Below are 19,697 nucleotides of genomic sequence, written 5' to 3'. Positions count from 1 at the left end.
CTTCGAGTTACTTCATAATGTTCGAATACAGTATATGTTCTAAAACCCTACCGCAAATCGACGTTATTGATATAGGCCCATAATTCAGCGGATTACTCCTACTTCCCTTTTTGGGTATTGGTCTGACTTGAGCAATCTTCGAGTCTTCAGGTACGGATATTTCTGTGAGCGAGTGGTTGTATATAACTGCTAAATATCGAGCTATTTTATCAGCATACTCTGAGAGATACCTGACTGGTATACAATGTGGACCGGAGGCGTTGCCTTTATTAAGTGATTTAAGCTGCTTCCTTACTCTGAGGATATCTTCTTCTATGTTTCTCATCTTGGCCGTTGTTCTTGATTGGAATTCAAGAATATATACTTGGTCTTCTTTGGTGAAGGAGTTTCGGAAAACCGTGTTTAATAACTCTGCTTTAGTGCCATTGTCATCAGTGACTGCACCATTGTTATCGCGTAGTGAAGGTACTGATTGCGTTTTGCCACTGGTGCGCTTTATGTAAGACCAGAATTTCTTTGAGTTTTCTGCCAGATTTCGAGACAGAATTTCGTTGTGGAAATTATTAAAAGCACCTCGCATTGAAGTACGCGCTATATTTCGAACTTCTGTAGAACTTTGCCAGTCTTCGGGATTTTGCGTTCTTTTGAATCCGGAATGCTTTTTTCGTCGCTTCTGCAACAACGATCTGACCGGTTTTGTGTACCATGGGGGATCATTATCATCAATTTGCACAGATTAAAATTCTCATATAGGGCTAAAGTATTCTCTTTTACTCACAAAGTAATAGGAATTTTATACTCACTGCGATTAATTTAGTTTAAGGTCAGTAATGCCTGCTTGTGTTGGCAACAGGTAATTATTGTTTGTCTGATATCTCACTTTTGAGTCGCTAAAAGGCGATATAGTTTTATGAGGATTAACAAGAAGAGAGTGCCTTTTACCGATGTCTTTATGGGACCTCGCACGCCATTTCCCCCCCTTTTTGAGTTCAGTTTCATTCCTGCGACACCCTTCTATATCTGTTATGAAGGTCAGCCTCCACCAGTGCAGAAAGGATTCCGTTAACGCCACAGCTGCCCTGTAGAACTTTGTGGCGCACACAGTAAAAGACTTCGGCAACTTCACAAAATCTACAGCGGAATATTTGATTTTGCTTACTTCTGTAATCATTCATTTTCTGAGGTTCGGTACTGTTGTCTCTATACAGAACTCGTGGCAAAAGGCAAAGTGAGCGCTGGTAAGACGCTCTGGTCAGTCACATGAGTCAGTATTCTATCCGAGCCACATTCTCATAGACTTTCGAAAAGAATTGAAGTACTCTAGTAGGTCTGGAACTAATTTCGCCTATCTGCGTTTTTACAGATCTCTGTTTCCATGCGTCATTGAAGTCCGTCAGGAAGTACGGCCCCAGTCATTAAATGATCACATGCAGACTTAATAATATTCCTATCAACTCAGAACCAGATTAAATTATAAATAAATCTATTGCACCTGTACTGGGTTTGTTGCCACTTTGAAGAAGTAACCAGAGTCGCTATGGCAGAAACTGAGACAGTAGCGAGTCGGTCCCACATGGAACAGACCCTTTTCACAGATACTAGGTACACTCTTGGGAACAGCAGTTATACCTGTGTGGAATGCCACTTAGCAACTACGAAAGGTCGACCATTATCTGAAGAAGGAAAGGAAGGACTGAAAACCGTACCTCTTATTGTTGATAAACTGAGGAAGGGATTAGGTAACTAGTCCACATGAGCATTTTACACTATGTCCAGAACACACATGATCACACTGCCATGCATGTGTTGACCAGGTATGTAAGCATACTTCATCATTTTTGTGTTGTTGTTGTAGTAGTAATGGTATTATTAGTAGTAGTAGTAGTAGTAGTAGTAGTAGTTTATTAGTATATCACTTTTTACAATTTAAGTAAGTTAAGGTAATTCGCATATATAGACTTATGCAGGCTTATAAGTGTAGAATGGCGAGATTGCGTTAAGTCGTTATCTTTTGCCTTACAGTAGGAATAAGCCTAGCATTTACCTGGGATGATTTACGGATACCACGAAAATCTAAATTAGGTTGAGGGAATGGAGAGCGGACCATCCCCCCTCCCGAATACAAGGCTAGTCGGTTAAGATGGTGCTACCTCATTCGGTTTATCCCTTGCGTACAATACTTCAGTCGGTAGGGAACTCGGTTGGGTGGGTAAGGTGCTGGTGGACAAATCAGCCAATCTAGCACACAATACGAATTCATCAAACAAACTCGGTATCTTGAATAATTAGAGAAGTCGATCATTAAAGAATTAAGCATTTAACATGATAACAAAATTTAAATGTAGTTATTAGTCTGAGGTCATATAGTAAGATTACACATGCTTCCCAGAGCAACAGCAGAGGTTGCTTCGAACTTTATACCGACACAGGCATTTAGTTAAATTCAGACTGAATGAAATAATTGGTCAAAAGATGAAGGAATCATTAAGTGAAATTAAATGCATATCAGGCTTGCAGTCAAAGAAATTCATAGCACAGTAACCAATAGCAAAGGATATACTAATTACATAAATAACAAAATCAAAATGTCTTAATGAACAATATAGAGATGCTCTATACAAGCAACAGCTGCAATAAGAGCTTATACTGATTGTGTTTTCCAGGTAACTTAGCCAAGACAAATATTCAGGGAATCTGACATCACTTCCACCTTATAATGGTCGGTCCGTGAGACAGTTCCAAGTTTCAATTAAATACCAAAAATCATGACAAGCCACTCAGTTGACTCTGGTGAGTTAATGGCTCAATTTATTATTTAACACAAACATGCGCTTAAAAGGTGAAAGGCTCGCCAAAACACATAAAATGAGGATGCTAAAAGCTGCCAAGTTTCAACAGTAATTAATCTTGGGCCCCAAACACAACGAAACAGTTTGCTGATGTAGGGATCAAAATTAGGACCAACAATTATACATGCTGTCACACAGACAATCACGCTGTGGAACTAATTTTTAAGCTCTCTCGGATTCAGCAACTTAGGTAACCAGACATCCGCCCCAAAGCAATGGTCTACCTTGGTTCGTTTAAAACCACTTCGTCATAACTGAAGCATGTTGTTTTTGTGGTCTTCAGTACAAAGATTGATCTGATGCAGCTCTCCATGCTACTCCATCCTATGCAAGCTTCTTCAAGTACCTACTGAAACTTACATCCCTCTGAATCTGCTTAGTATATTCATCTCTTGGTCTCCCTCTAACATATTTACCCTCCACACTGCCCCCCAGTACTAAATTCAACATCTGCTGATGCCTCAGAACATGTTCTACCAAACGACCCCATCTTCTAGTCAAGTTGTACGACAAATTCCTCTTCTCCCCAACTCTATTCAGTACCTCCTCATTAGTTACGTGATCTATCCATCTAATCTTCAGCATTTTTCTGTAGCACCACATTCCAAAAGCTTCTCTTCTTGTGTAAACTATTTATCGTCCAAGTTTCACTTCCATACATGGCAACACTCCATACAAATACCTTCAGAAAAGACTTTCTGGCACTTAAATCTATACTCGATGCTAATAAATCTCTCTTCTTCAGAAATGCTTTCCTTGCCACTGCCGGTCTGCTTTTTTATATCCTCTCTACTTCAACCATCATCAGTTACTTTATTTCCCAAATAGCAAAACTCATTAAGTTTCTCACTTCGTGATCTAATTCCCTCAGCATCGCCTGATTTAATTCAACTACATTCCATTATCTTCGTTTTGCTTTTGTTGATGTTCATATTATATCCTCCTTTCAAGACACTGCCCATTCAGCTCAACTGCTCTTCCACGTCCTTTGCTGTGTCTGACAGAATTACAGTGCAGTTGCAAGACCCAATGTTTTTATATCTTCGCCATGGATTTTAATTCCTACTCCAAATTTTTCTTTTGTTTCCCTTACTGCTTGCTCAGTGTACACATTGAATAAGATTAGGTATAGCCTACAACCCTGTCTCACTTCCTTCCCAACCACTGCTTCCCTTTCATACCCCTCCACTCTTATAACTGCCATCTGATTTCTATACAAATTGTAAAAAGCTTTTCGCTATTATACCCCTGCCGCCTTCAGAATTTAAAAGAGAATATTCCAGTCAACATTGTAAAAATCTTTCTCTAAGTCTGCTATTGCTAGAAACGTACGTTTGCCTGTCCTTAATCTATCTTGCAAGATAAGTCGTGGGGTCAGTATTGCCTCTTGTGCTCCAACATTTGTACGGAATCCAAACTGATCTTCCCCGAGGCTGGCTTCTACCAGTACTTCAATACGTTTGTAAAGAATTCGTGTTAGTATATTGCAGCTGGGACTTATTATACTGATGGTTGGGTAATTTTCACACCTGTCAACACCTGCTTTTATGGGATTGCAATTATTACATTTTTCTTGAAGTCTGAGGGTATATCGCCTGTCTCATCTTGCACACCTGATGGTAGAGTTTTGTCAGGGCTGGCTCTCTCAAGGCTATTAGTAATTCTAATGGTATGTCTATTCCCTGGGCCTCGTTTCGACTTAGGTCTTTAAGTGGTCTGTAACGTTCTTCACACAGTGTCATATCGCCCATTTTTGAGACGTTTGTATTTATTTTTGCCTGCTTTATTTACTGCATTTTTATATTTTCTCCTTTCATCAGCTAAACTCAATATCTCTTCTGTTACCCAAGTATTTCTACTAGCCCTCGTGTTTTTACCTCCTTGATCCTCTGCTGTCTTCACTGTTTCGTCTCTGAATGCTACCCATTCTTCTTCTACTAGAGTTCTCACCCTCATTCTAATAAATTGTTTCCTAATACTCTGAAACTCTCTACCACCTCTGGTTCTTTCAATTTAACCAGGTCCCATCTCCTTAAATTCCCACCTTTCTGCCGTTTTTTCAGTTTCAATCTGCAGTTCAATAGATGGTGATCACAGTCCATATCAGCCCCTGGAAATGCCTTACTATAGAATACCTGGTTCCTAAATCTCTGGCTTACCATTACATAATCTATCTGAAACCTCTCAGTGTCTCCAGGCCTCTTCCATGTATATAATCTTCTTTCATGATTCATAAACCAAGTGTTAGCCATGATTAAGTTATGCTCTGAGCAAAATTCTACGAGGCGGCTTCCTCCTTCTTTCCTTACCCTCATTCCTTGTTCACCTACTACTTTTCCTTGTCTTCCTTTTTCTACTGTTGAATTCCAGTCCCCCATGACTATTGAATTTTCGTCTCCCTTCACTCTCTGAATAAATTATTTTATTTCATCATAGATTTATTCAATCTCTTCGTCATCTGGGGAGCTAGTTGGCATATAAACTTGTACTACTGTAAGCTTCTTATCTATCTTGGCCACAATAATGCGTTCACTATGCTGTTTGTAGTAGCTTATCCACCTTCCTATTTTTTTATTCAGTACTAAACCTACTCCTGCACTACCCCTATTTGATTTTGTATTTATAAACCTGTATTAAGGCTACCAGAAGTCTTGTTCCTCCCGCCGTCGAACTTCACTAATTCCCACTATATCTAACTTTAATCTATCCATTTTCCTTTTTAAATTTTCTAACCAAAATGCCTGATTAAGGGATCTGACATTCCACACTCTGGTCTGTAAAGCACCAGTTTTGTTTCTTTTGATAACGACGTCCTCCTGAGTAGTCCCTGCCCTGAAACATACAACACAGTAATAACTGAGCAATCCAAAATACAAAGGCAGACATTTGTAAACGGTAAAGTAACAATTTAGTACCTAAATGTGTAACACCAAATTCTTTTTCTCGAATGCAGGAACTTTACAAGTCCTTAACCTGTTACCTTGTTTGATCATGATACATATCACAACATTTAACTAACAGACATAGTAAGGTATTCAGATTCAGTGTCATATCCCACATGCCATTACACAGTATAACAGAGAAACCATAAACGGCACACAGTCTGCTTACAACAGAAATAGACACAACATTAAACTTCAGAAGTAAGATATACAAATCCGAATACACACGGTGAGAAGACATCTGAGTGAACCCCAACTGACAGCCCACACACTAATGACAATTTGAAGCGTCAAATTCTCTGTCCACTTGACAGGAATTTACAAAATAAAAATTAGAACTCTCACGGGATAGGATTACGTGACGCACGACCGACTGACACTTTAATTCGGATCGCACTTTATGAAAGATCAGTGGGCCTGTGGTAATTTAACTGGTACGGCAAACGGCCTTAATGCATTCGGCCCAGCTCACAGCCAAACGATCACAACTCAGCACAAGTGCCTCGGCGACACAGACATCAAAACACGCTTACTGAACAGACGCTGGGATGGTCACCGTAAGGACCGGATTGTAAAGTCCCACTTACACGATTCGCATAAACCGTATGTCTATGCACCAGCGCCCCAAGTGTGCATATCTGTAACTACAGACTGGTTCACTTCGACCTATTACACTACCCACGAGGGAATGTACCTGTCGCACATGCGCAATAGATGGTAGTAACGTGCGAAACACAAATAGAACTGTCTGATCTCTTGTAAAGTTGTCCGTTCTACCGCTAGAAACACAAGAGGAACAGTGTTATATATTGTAACGCCATTCGATCAGGGTACCTGTTTAATAAGAAGTTGTTTTCTTATTATTATTTATTAAGTAATTGTTATTCTCTAATGTATGTTACTACTGTTCAGAATTACAGACCCAACAGTTAGTTTTATATTACGACACTTGGTTACAAAGCTATATGTATATCAAAATTTACATTTATACCGCATTCTACACATGGAGGACCCACTTGTCGTAGGAGTTGTTGCTCTGGTAGTGTCTGTCAATCTTCGGATTAGTGCAGAACGATGGTGTGAACGAAAAGCCAGATTTTGTTGGGTTTGACTCTGGGACAGGGCTTATGCGTTCCTTAAGAGTGCTTAAAAGCCAGTGGCTGAAAGGGAGGAACGAAGGCATTCAAATATATTCACTGCTAATGAAAGAAGTGAGGCCCGGAGATCCACAAGATTTTCGGAACTTCGAGAGGATGTACATGGCTTGATTCCAGAAACTGTTCTCTGAGATTGAAGAGGGAATTAGCAAATGTGACACAGTCATGAGGGTGGCTATCCTATCTCACAATCTCGAAAGAGAGAATTAAATCATATGTTTGCAGGTCTTGTGACCATACCAGCCTAGATCACTGATAAAATAACGGTTCATGCCCTATTATGTGGCAGGCTGTTTATAACATTACGTTAACTGGCGACTGTGGATATATATATATATATATATATATATATATATATATATATATATATATATATATGTCCTACTCAGCTTATTGCAGGCCTCGTCTGTCGCACTGGGCAAAACTGCACGCTGTGGAACTAATTTCTAAGCTCTCTCAGATTCAGCAACTTAGGTAAACAGACATCCGCCCCAAAGCAATGGTCTACCTTCGTTCGTTTAAAACAACTTCGTCATAACTGAAACATATTGTTTTTGTCGTCTTCAGTACAAAGATTGGTGTGGTGTAGCTATCCATGCTACTCTCTCCTGTGCAAGCTTCTTCATCTCCCAGTACCTACTGCAGCCTAAATCCTTCTTAATTTGCTTATTGTATTCATCTCTTGGTCTCCCTCTAGGAATTTTAGCCTCCATGCTGCCCTCCAATACTAAATTGGTGTCTGGAACCGCGTGACTGCTACGGTTGCAGGTTCGAATCCTGCCTTGGGCGTGGATGTGTGTGATGTCCATAGGTTAGTTAGGTTTCAGGAGCTCTAGGGGACTGATGACCTAAGAAGTTAAGTCCCATAGTGCTCAGAGCCATTTGAACCATTTTTGAACCATTTCAACTAAATTGGTGATCCCTTGATGCCTCAGAATATGCCCTACCAACCGATCCCTTTTTCTAGTCAAGTTGTGCCACAAACTCCTCCCCAATTCTATTCAATACCTCCTCATTAGTTATGCGATCTACCTGTCTAATCTTCAGCATTATTCTGTAGCACCACATTTCGAAAGCTTCTATTCTCTTCTTGTCTAAACTATTTATCGACCATATATCACTTCCATACATTGCTACACTCCATACAAATACTTTCAGAAACGACTTCCTGACACCTAAATCAATACTCGATGTTAACAAATTTCTCTTATTCAAAAACGGTTTCCTAGCCATTCCCAGTCTACATTTTATGTCCTCTCTACTTCGACCATCATCAGATATTTTGCTCCCCAAATAGCAAAACTCCTTTACTACTTTAGGTGTCTTATTTCCTAATCTAATTCTCTCAGCAGCACCCGACTTAGTTCGACTACATTACATTATCCTAGTTTTGCTTTTGTTCATCTTATATTCTCCTTTCAAGACACTGTCCATTCCATTGAACTGCTCTTCCAAGTGCTTTGCTGTCTCTGACAGAATTACAATGTCATTGGTGAACCTCAACGTTTTTATTTCTTCTCCATGGACTTTAGTACCTACTGCGAATCTCTCTTTTGTTTCCTTTACTGCTTGCTCAATATACAGATTGAATAACATCGGGGAGAGGCTACAACCCTGCCTCACTCCCTTCCCAACCACTGCTTCCCTTTCATGTCCCTCCACTCTTATAACTGCCATCTGGTTTCTGTACAAATTGTAAATAGCCTTTCGCTCCCTGTATTTTACCCCTGCCGCCTTCAGAATTTGAAGGAGAGTATTCTAGTCAAGATTGTCAAAAACTTTCTATAAGTCTAGAAATGTTAGAAACGTAGGTTTGCCTTTCCTTAATCTTTCTTCTGAGATAAGTCGTAAGGTCAGTATTGCCTCACGTGTTCCAACATTGATATGGATTCCAAACTGATCTTCCCCGAAGTTGGCTTCCACCAGGTTTTCCATTCTTCTGTAAAGAATTCGCGTTAGTATTTTGCAGCAGTGACTTATTAAGCTGATAGTTCGGTAATTTTCACATCTGTCAATACCTGCTTTCTTTGTGATTGGAATTATTATATTCTTCTTGAATCTTTGGTGTGGTGGAGTGATAATCTGGTACAGTTCATGGATCGTTCGTTCGAGTCTCGCCTTCGTTAATTGTTTCGGTCAATTTCAAATACCTACATCTAGTAATTGCAAAATTCATCATTTTTATGAGTAATGCTCCTCTTCTTGCATCAAATTACATATTCTGCGCGAAATTCCTGTTTTGATTAGAAATATAAATTCTTAATCATCGAGTTTTATGAAAGATTGTTAATAAAGGTTGCTTAAATTAAGAACAAATAACATTTTAATTTTTAGGCGTAAAATAAAAATAAAACGACACTCTTTATTTGCACTGTGTCCATTGTTTTATACTATAGATGTAGTCTCACACGAACGAGAGTGATGAGTGTCGCAGAAGCATGAGAAACAATCATTTTCACAACATCGAGCACGCCATAAAAATGTAGCATTCTTACAGTTGTTACTGTCCCATTACAGTATGAATCAAACAGCACTGATCTGGAGCCAAGCTAAGGGAATTGGCTTGAGAAATAACAAGACTGTTAATCTGCCAGACAGACGTATTGGAACTAACGCACACAGTTTTTTCACATGCCACTTCCGAACGCCGGCGGGATATAGAACGGCTTCTCATAAAATAAGACGAGAAAATACGGCGCCTGGGTGACTTCGTGGATTCTGTTGTTGATCGCCTCGTTGTCAATGTAACAGATCATAGTTCCAAAACTGAAATGTGTTTCACGCATTCAGATAAAGAAGAAGCTGAGAGATTACGAGACGACTGACTGTAATTAATGCTTTCAGTAGCTTCAGTATTCAACAGTATGGTGAAATACGAGTACATGCAGTATGCTTTTGTATCTCACATAGCTCCCTCAGAAGATTGACGTTGAGTTTAAGTTAGGAATTCTAATCACTCTTGTTTGTAGTAAGAATACTACTGAAATTTCCCCTTTGTATGTAAAGAATGACAGCGCTGGAAAAAATCTAATGTTATTTGATTTTCAAACAGCTCAGTAACATTCAACGTACTCAGACAGTTTTCTCTTTACTTATTCTGATCATCACTAAACTGACAGATAACATTTTAGCGCAACGCAATGTGACTTTCAATAATCCTACAGAAGAACTACAGCAATACAGCGAGCAGCAGTGCTGCCAGCTAAATAAAAGATACTGACTACTGAAGGCAGTAACTACTGACAGGCATGGTTAGCAAACGAAAGATTTTAATAGAGGATAAACAATGTATTTACCTTAATAATGTTCAAAAGTCATAATAGACATCCAGTCTTACAAATTTCCTTTCTTCTGACGGACACACGTCCAGATCGTCCGCTCATAGTAACCTCTCAAAATTCCGCCATCTCTCTCCCCACATCCACCACTGCTGGCGGCTCAATTCCAGCAGCCCAAAGCTACGGGCTGTTCTCATCTAACTGCCCAGCGCTACACAAGCGAATATTCCAACCATGAGACTAACCAGCCACGTACTGCACACAGCGCAGTCAGCGATTTTCATACAGAACGCTACGTGGCGTTACCCACATAAAAACCTAAACAGCCTACTTACATAGCCCCCATGCACCCCACAAAAAATTTTACAAATTGTTTTCGGCAGTGGACAATACTGATTTGATATAATTTTCCATAATTACAATAACAAAGATATCAAATGCACGCATTTATTCATACAATGTTGTTCTAAAGCAAAAATTGTCCTCACAATACAGAAAGGCAGTCCTGATCCTTCATCACAGTAAGAATAATAATTTTATACCCAAGCCTGAGCAGTAAAAGAAAGTGCAGACGGAAGTAGTGGATTTCCATGCAGTCTTGAAGAAGTTGTGTTGTCCTTCCAACAGAAAGACAGTGCTAACTCTTGACATGCAGACAGGTAATGGGCTACAAAAGAGCAAACCCACAGTCGAAGATTTGCAGAATTTTGGTAGGTAGGTGATCAGAGAAGACCCACAGTATTTCCTGTCGAAATGATGGTAATAGAGGGCCACTACCGATGCAGACCCACTTTAGTCCTGGTGGAGATAATGGTATTGGTGGGCCATCAAAGGTGCAGACCCACTGTAGTCCTTGTAGAGATGGCCAGCAACCATCCGTTGTGACAGTGAGGGTGCACAATCACCATCAAAGAGTCTTGCGGATAATATAGCAAATCCATGAACCACTACTTGTGCAGTCACAAACTTTTTGGAAAGTCCTTAGAACCAGCAATGTAAATGACCAGTCTCTTGGTGAATTATCAACACATCTCCAAACACTAAGACAGTCATTTAGCATCCGAGATTTTATACATACAATATTACCAACAGAAATGTGTGCAGTAAACTGAATCCCTACTATTCATTTAATTTGAGGAACTGGTGTATATAGAATTACCAATTTACGTCATAACAATACAATTATAAACGTACTGAAAACATCATTAAAGAACATAATAGTACAGACAACATTTACAGTAATACAGGCTTTACAAAAGAATAGGAATAAGCATATACATGAGTATTATGGGAATTGTGACATATGTAAGTAAATGAGAATATTCAAACATTAATCTGACATATGATCATTAAAGGAAAACATAACAGAATAAATAATATCTAAACATTTTTCCAAAGTATTTGAGGACAACAGTTCTCCTCATCATAGTAAATGCAGCTTAGTATCAGACAATTCTAAAACATTACTCATATCAGATAAACACATAAAGACAGGAAGAACATACACACAAGGATGCACATAAACACATAGCGGAATAACACGAAAGGAAAGGGCAGGGTTTGTTTTCAGTATAACATTTGGTACTACAGTCCAACCCAAAACTTCATTCAGTAGATCTTTCCTCTCATTTCAAAATAATTTTTCGCAAAAAGGTCCTATCTAAGCATGCTTTCTGTATTTACCATTACCTTAACTCATCATATATTTTTCATTGTCTTACCTCATCTTTTGTTTCCAAGAAAATCCTGCCTAAACATGTTGTCCCTAAACTCTATATTTTTTGTTTATGTCCTCTTTCAAAATAATTATTCTTCATTGTGCACAACATCTTTTTTTGCCAAACCTTTCTCTCATAGCTTCTCAATGCATTCTTCCCCTATTCTTCATACTCACTTTCTTATATAGTATCCCCCCTCCTAAGTTAACTTAAGTCTACTGAGCTCATATACATAAACTAAGGGACGAGGCAATGCAGCAGCACGAACATTGATACAAACAGAAATGACAAAAAATGGAAATTGGCAAAGAAAGCAGCAGTATATCTAAATTAGCAAAGCAAATTCAAAATTACAACTAATATAAGGCAATATGCAGCAAACAAGAAAAATAAATCAATGGTAAAACTGGCTTATAAGAGTAGTACAAAATAAAATTAAGTAGGTCAATGCCTGACAAACAGCAGCAGCAGCAAAAGCAATAAACCTAAACATGACAAAGCTCAAGCAGAAAAAATATTACAGTAAAGATAGCAATGCAGTTAACGTAATGTCTATTTACATGTTAATACCTGTCTCACATCATGACACTAAAGTGATGTACCACAAAAACCTATACTACAAAAAAATTACCAAGTCCTTGAGAAGGAAATTATGTATTCAGTTCCTGTTATCAATCACTTCTCCTTCTTATGCTTCTTTCGTTTCCTAGTGCTTCTTTAAAAGAATGTAGATCATAAAACTATTATTTGATAGATCTGTAGACAAAAGGTATTTACATTAGTACATCTATTAAATTCTATTTTAACCAATGCTGCAGCGCAAATGAAAACCAGTTATTAAACAAAATGAGCAAATATATACAAGGCAAAGCATAGAGATTTCATTCCCTAGACATATGGCATTTCATAAGCCAGTAAAAACACCGCTCAACCAGAAAGACAGTAGTCATAATCAGGCATATAGATGTAAAATATTTCTCATCATTTCATTAGGCATTTTAGTGAACATCAGAAAGTATGAGCTCCAAACTGTAATCATATGTTTTTGAGTATGAGAGTGTCGTATTTGCGATGGTTTCTACAAAGAAATGTCACTACCGAGACTAGTGGCCTCTTTTTCCTACACCTGTGCCTCTGAAAGGCACAGACTAATGATTTTTCCTTTCCGGGTGACTGTCGCACAGCGCATTACGTCAAGGTCACTAACTTTCTTTACTGAAACACTTGCAACATTGGTTTCCACTACAGTGGCAGTCTCATTTAAAAAACTTCATAGGTTCAAAATTTACGTTACAAACGTGTAGAAACAAAATGCCATAAATATAACAGTGTCCTAACATTTTAGTCAAAATAGTGGTAGTCAGTCATGCACCCTTCACAACGACCACAACCACCCCTCAACATCACAATTCACATTGTTGTCGAAATAATAACATCATAACACCTCAGTCAAATCTCAAAAACGTTGTAGCTTTCTTCAATAATTTCAAAATCTCTAAAAAATGCTGTCATAGTATCACAGTGGTTTCTAAAGTAAATACGAACAGGTCACAAAAATGTAGGCAAAATCCAATTTCATAAGTGTGAAGTTATCTTACTGTGTAATTACATAAACGTGAGTCGCTCATGTAGTCAGAAGAATGTCTATCTCTCTCAGTTAAATGATCAGATAGCTGTGTAATTCGGTGTTAGAGAAATGTGGTACTGATGCGTAAAACCGAATAAGGAAATGCCATATTAGCTAGGGCTCCAAGCGTTTGGCACACGATTAGTACACAAAGTAAACTTGTACCCCATGAGGTTTAGTGTAATTATAACCTCAGGTGTTACAGATTACAGGAATGGAATGAAATTTGTCACCAAAAATCTTCTTTGTATCTTTGTAATTCGAGAATCGTTAAAAAGTTATTTAAGTACAAAAATTAATCACTCAAATGCATGTCCTATAGCTCTCAGCTGTGCGTCTTGCTGTAAGATAATTTCTGTCATTACTTAACGGTAAAAAATGTCCCAAGTGTCTTAGTTATCGTCGTCCATAAAAAAATTTCTGCAAAAGTCAATTTACTTACCTCGTTATAAACACACGTGAAATGCTATGCGTATCATGTCGTAGTTATTACGTACATTACCATGACCAAGAAAGTATTGTACTGTAACGTATTGTTGTGCTACTGAAAAGGCTGTCTCCTTGTAGTTATTCCACAAAAGTTACTACTAAAACATATTTTGCTTTCCAGAAGAATGTAGGAAAACTGTTCTGATATAAAACAGATATGGCGCAGAAGCAATAATGTAAATTGTATTACCCATTAATAGCGACATCATGTAGTTGTGTAGCTGTCAAATAAACTAACAACTGTGCCATCTGTTATCCCTCAGAAAGTACATTAAATCCCGAATGTCTATTCAAGTAAACCAAAATGTTGCAATAAAATGTCATTATCAGTATATGTTGTAATTATGTAAGCCTTATAGTCGTTACATAATTGTGCAACGAACAAGCAAGAATGTACACACAATAACATTGTGTCGTGTGTTTACTACAGAAATGCATTTGTAATTACTGTCTAAATAAGTTCCCTAGGTTCTTGACTGGATAACTGACTTCAAAACATTGTTACATGTTAAGACTTTCTAAGTGTGACAAAGTGTACTAGTAACATGAAGTAGAAATCTTATAGCAACGACTAATTCAGAAAGCCAATTATCTCACTGTAAACGGTTTTATTTGTCAAATGTGATGTAGTCCTTTACCTTTCCTAGTACGCAGAGATTCAACTTCAATGCAATTATCATGTGGTATATGTCGGATCCTGTAAGGTTCATTATAAATCAGAAACAGTTTGTGGCTCAAGTGTTTCTTCTTATGTGACAACGAATGAGCTTTATTGAGAACTTTCTGACCAATATAGAGTTTCTTTGCATTTGCTTTACCGTGTAGTTTTCTCCTTTTGTCTGCAGCAGAATTTATATTTTTAATAGCCAAATCAATTATGTCGTTGTGTCGAAGTTTACGTGTATTCGGAAAAAGTACAACCTCTCTGATACTGTTTGGTGGTTCTTCATTCTTCAGTACAAGAACAGGTGTTAAAGCAGAGGAGTCCTGAGGCATTTCATTCAGCACGTTTTGAAATAAGTGTAAATATCTGTCCCAATGCTGATGCTTTCTGTGACAATAAAGTCTGCAAAGCTTATTGATTTCTTTCATAATCCGTTCAGAAGGGTTACAATATGGTGAGTACAATGGGATAAAAATAGATTTGATTTTACGATTCCGAAGCATGCGTTACCAAACCGCAGATATGTATTGCCGCCCGTTATCTGCTATGACTTTAGCAACGTGTCCAACTTCACGTGAGAAATTTTTATCAAAGGCACTGGATACAGGCCGTCCAGTGGCTTTACGTAACGGTGTGAAAGAATTAAATTTTGAAGTTCAACAGCGACTAAACGCACTAAAATCCATTCGATGTTCTGACAAGGGGTCCCAGGGGATCAACAGTAGCAAATTCTTTTAATTTGGAAGGAATGATAGGAAACAACGGGGCACGATGTGAGATCGTAGATGGTTTAGCTTTTTGACGAAGTTTACAAATAGACAAGACTCTTCGAATTCTTGTTTCCATATTGTTAAAATAACAAGTCCTCCGAAGAATTTGATAACATTATCGTGGACAAAAATGTGCGTACCTGAAATGAATGAACCAAATGACCTGATTGACAAAATCGTCAGGAATGCAAAGTACGCATATCTAGTCATCAACAGTGCAACGTTTGAAGAGTATGTTGTTTCTTACCAGATAATAATAATGAATCTGTGTGTGCGTATTTTCATGCCATTTACTTTTGGTGTCTTTCCAAATCGAATCTTTATCTTGTTCATGAGCTATTTCCTTTAAAGATGTGATGATTAAGTTCTCAAAGGGGACATTTTGAATGTAAAGAATACTGAAATTTTTCTCAAGGTTGGCTTCTGTGTTACTTTTCTCAAACGCAGCCGGTGCATATGATAGTGGGTCCGCAAAAATGTCCTCCTTGCCGGGAATGTAGACTATTGTGAAGTGGAATTCTTGCAGAAACAATGCCCAATGTTTTAACCTGTCAAGATTTAATTTTGAGGACATAAAGAATTGTAATGCATGATGATCACTGTATATTTTTACGTGTTTACCGGAAAGAAAGAAACAGAATTTCTTGAGCGCCCAAACGAAAGCTAAAGCTCCTAATTCCGATTTTGTTAGAACGTGACTAGCAAAAGCAATGGTTTTCTGAACAGTGGTGTCATTTTCTATGGCTTTTTGAAACAAATGGGCACCAAGACTGACTTTAGAAGAATCTGTGCTAAGGCCGAAATCTGCATGAGCATATTAAGTAGCGCTTCTTACAAAGAATTGAAGTCCAACTGTGCCTGTTCGTCCCAATGACAAATAGTATTTTTTCTGGTGAGAGAACAAAGTTTTGGTGTTACTAGAATTTGCATATTCACAAAACGACGGTAAAAGTTCACGCGACTTAGAAAACTATGGACTTTTTTTTTGTGGATGGAACTGGAATGGCTCTGATTGCTTCTAACCCTTCAGGATCCAGCTGAATGCCTTCAGAAAAATAATGCGTCCCAAAAACTTCACCTTTGTCCTACTGAATTCAGACTTTTCCAAGTTAACTGTAATTCCAGATTCTGAAACAATATGTGTTACGCTGTTGAGGATGCTATTATGTTGTTACCATGAAGCTTCTGCTGTTAGAATATCGTCCACATATAAGGTGATGTGACGTTTATGAACTCAGGTAATATAGAATTTATCCCACGAATAAATGCTGCCGAAGAAATGTTCAAATCAAAAGGAATATTCCGAAATTGATAACAAACGCCGAAACAAAGTAAATCTGTGTATTTTCTACATTCTGGATGAAGTTCGATGTGATAAAAGCTGGATCTGAGATGAATAGAGGACAACACTTTTACACCATTAAATTTTGAAGAATTTCTTCCAACGTATGTGGCCTGTCTGCTTCAGGAATGATGATAGTATTTATTTGTCTCGAATCTGAGACAAGCCTGATAGATCCATTTTTCTTCTCAACAACGTGTAATGGATTGTTGTATGAGCTTACTGCAGACTCAATAATGCCCTCGTCAAGCATAGATTGTATTTCTGTTCTAACACGGTCCCTATAATGTGCTGGAATTACGTATGGTCTAATACAAAATTTAGTATGCTCACGAACACGAAACTGGTATTGAAATTCTTTGATGGTTCCTGTTTTGTGAGTAAAAACTGTGGAATGTGCTTGTGAAATGTCAAGAAGGTCCTGCCTATCAGTGTCACTACATTTCTCAATTGTTTGAATTTTTTCTGAATGAAATCATTAGTATCGAATACGTCGTTGATATCATCCCTGTCAACACTTGCAGAGTGATTGTTAGTGTCAAGTTCCGTCGGAAGTGTCGAACTGTTGTCTAACAAGAGGTAAAGTTGCTTAATATCCTCATCATGGTTTGAGAGCCAATCTTCAAATTTCAAAGCTATTGACTTACCTTCTTTCTTTAAACTTATTTCATCATCGTGAAGGTTTACGATTGCTTCGTATTTATTCAAAAAGTCTACTCAGAATACAATTTCTGTCGCCAATAACGGAACGATAAGAAAGTGCATAGTGAATCTGTGGCTTTGACAAAAGAATTCTAAGTTGGTTTGTTGGTGTTCATCTAAACCTTTTCCAAAAATTGCACCTCGTAATTTAATCTTACATAAAGGAAGTGTGGGGCAATTGTTCGATTTGTTGCATTTGCTAAAAGCTGTTTCACTAATTACTGAAATGGGACTGCCAGAGTCAAGCACTGCTATAAATTTTACGTCATTTACTACAATGTGAATTACGGGATATGCAATGTTGTTATGTTTTACGTCGTTTTCCTGGAGTAAGAAGTCCCTAAAGTCCTCCATTTTTACGTAATTAATACCCACGGCAGCTACATGGTAAGCTCCATAAGTACGTTTTGTGGCTGCCAGCGGTGTGAGTCATTGTCTACCGTCTCTTTGTTGCCGTGGGTCGCTATTGGAATCTGGAGATCTAACCTCTACAATTTCAGCTTTTCGAGAGGGCCGTTCCCTGTTTGAATCACGCCAATTCTGGTTAAATTATGGTCTGTTGTTCAGACCATATCATCTGTCATCATGTAGGTAATTTCTTTATTGTCTGTCACGTGGTGGAGAATTTCTCCCTCATTTGTGACGGTGCCATATTGTCTGTTTCTATGTGTCTGTCATAGTCATTACCACAGATAGGTGATCTTTCCCTGTAATAATTATTATTCTGCCAACGGTTGTCATACGGATGGTGTCTGTTTTGGACACGATCTGCAGTGTAAGAATAGCCTTGTCCTGTCCAGTTAATATTGCCGTCGTCACGGAATTGTGACGGATGTGACCTGTAATTGCTGTTTTTTGGTTTTGCATCCCACGATTGTCGGTGTCAGTTTCCTTTGTAAGAGTCATTGAAAAGCCTCGATATCGTCTTTGCAACGTCCTGCCAAAATGATATGTCTTAAATGTTCAGGCGATTTGATTAAGCAAATGCGGATGAGTTCTGAGGGGCTGTATGGGTTTGTCTTCAAAATATTTGACAAGACTGGAGAATTCAGATTGTTCAAAGTGTTTCATCATTATGATGATATGTTGTACCTGGTCTTGAGTAGCTTGAGAACTATATGCTGAGAGAAAGGCATGACAAAATTCTCCTTCAGTGTGACAATCACGAATGACTAAACGCATTCTTACACCAGGTTCATTTTCCAAATAGCCACATATAAATTCCAACCTGTGCTCTAATGACCAGTTGGGAGGACAACAATGAGAGAATTGATGACGCCACGCTAGATGAATGTCATCGCCGGAATTCTTACATGTTTTGAATTTACGTGTAGTAATGAACAGCTTATAGTCAAAATCATTATGACGGCGAGTCCCATGTCGGTCATTGTTACGTAGTGTCGGCGGTTCCATCTCAAATTTTGGAGCACCTTGCCAATTACTTTCATAATTTCCGATATGACCTGTGCTATTACTTTGTGGCTTTTCCGTATTTCTAGGTCTCTCCTCTGAAACATATAATTCTTGTATTACCTGTGTCAACTGATCTTGTACTTCCCAGATTTCTCATTTATACTGTGTATTGATTTGATTCTGATTTTGTTTAAATTTCTTAATTTGTTCATACTCTTCTGTGTCAGTGAAGTCTACCGGTTTTTATGTCAATTAGATCATAATCTACCTTAGTAGAGAAGTTAGTAAACTGATCCGAAAGTTCGTCTACTTTCTCCGATAATGAACTGATTTCTTCCGTGTGTTTTTCTGAACTTAGTTTTAGAGTATCGACTGTGTACTTTAAGTTTTTCTGGGTTTTTGCAAGTTGCATAACCGAAGCGGTAGATGCAACTGCGTCTGTTTTAGCCCACGAGGTGTCGTGGTTTTCATGAACATTAGTTTGCAGTTGTTTTACAGCTGCATCGTGATTCTGTAATGCATTTTCATGTCGCAAATAAATAGTCTGAAAATGCTAACAAATTTGTGTTTTTACGTCATTACAGACTTTTTGACATTTAGTTACGATGTTAAGTAACTCAGCAGTTAAATCTTGGTGTGTTTGTTCAACCGTTCTGTCTAACTTTTGAAGTTGTTGCTATGTTTGTCTCTGATTTTGTTCCATTTGCTGCTGTGATTGTTTCTGATTTCGTTCCATTTGTTTTTGA

Source organism: Schistocerca americana, chromosome 11 (assembly GCF_021461395.2).
Source record: "Schistocerca americana isolate TAMUIC-IGC-003095 chromosome 11, iqSchAmer2.1, whole genome shotgun sequence".
NCBI lineage: Eukaryota > Metazoa > Arthropoda > Insecta > Orthoptera > Acrididae > Schistocerca > Schistocerca americana.
This window is presented reverse-complemented; position numbering follows the sequence as displayed.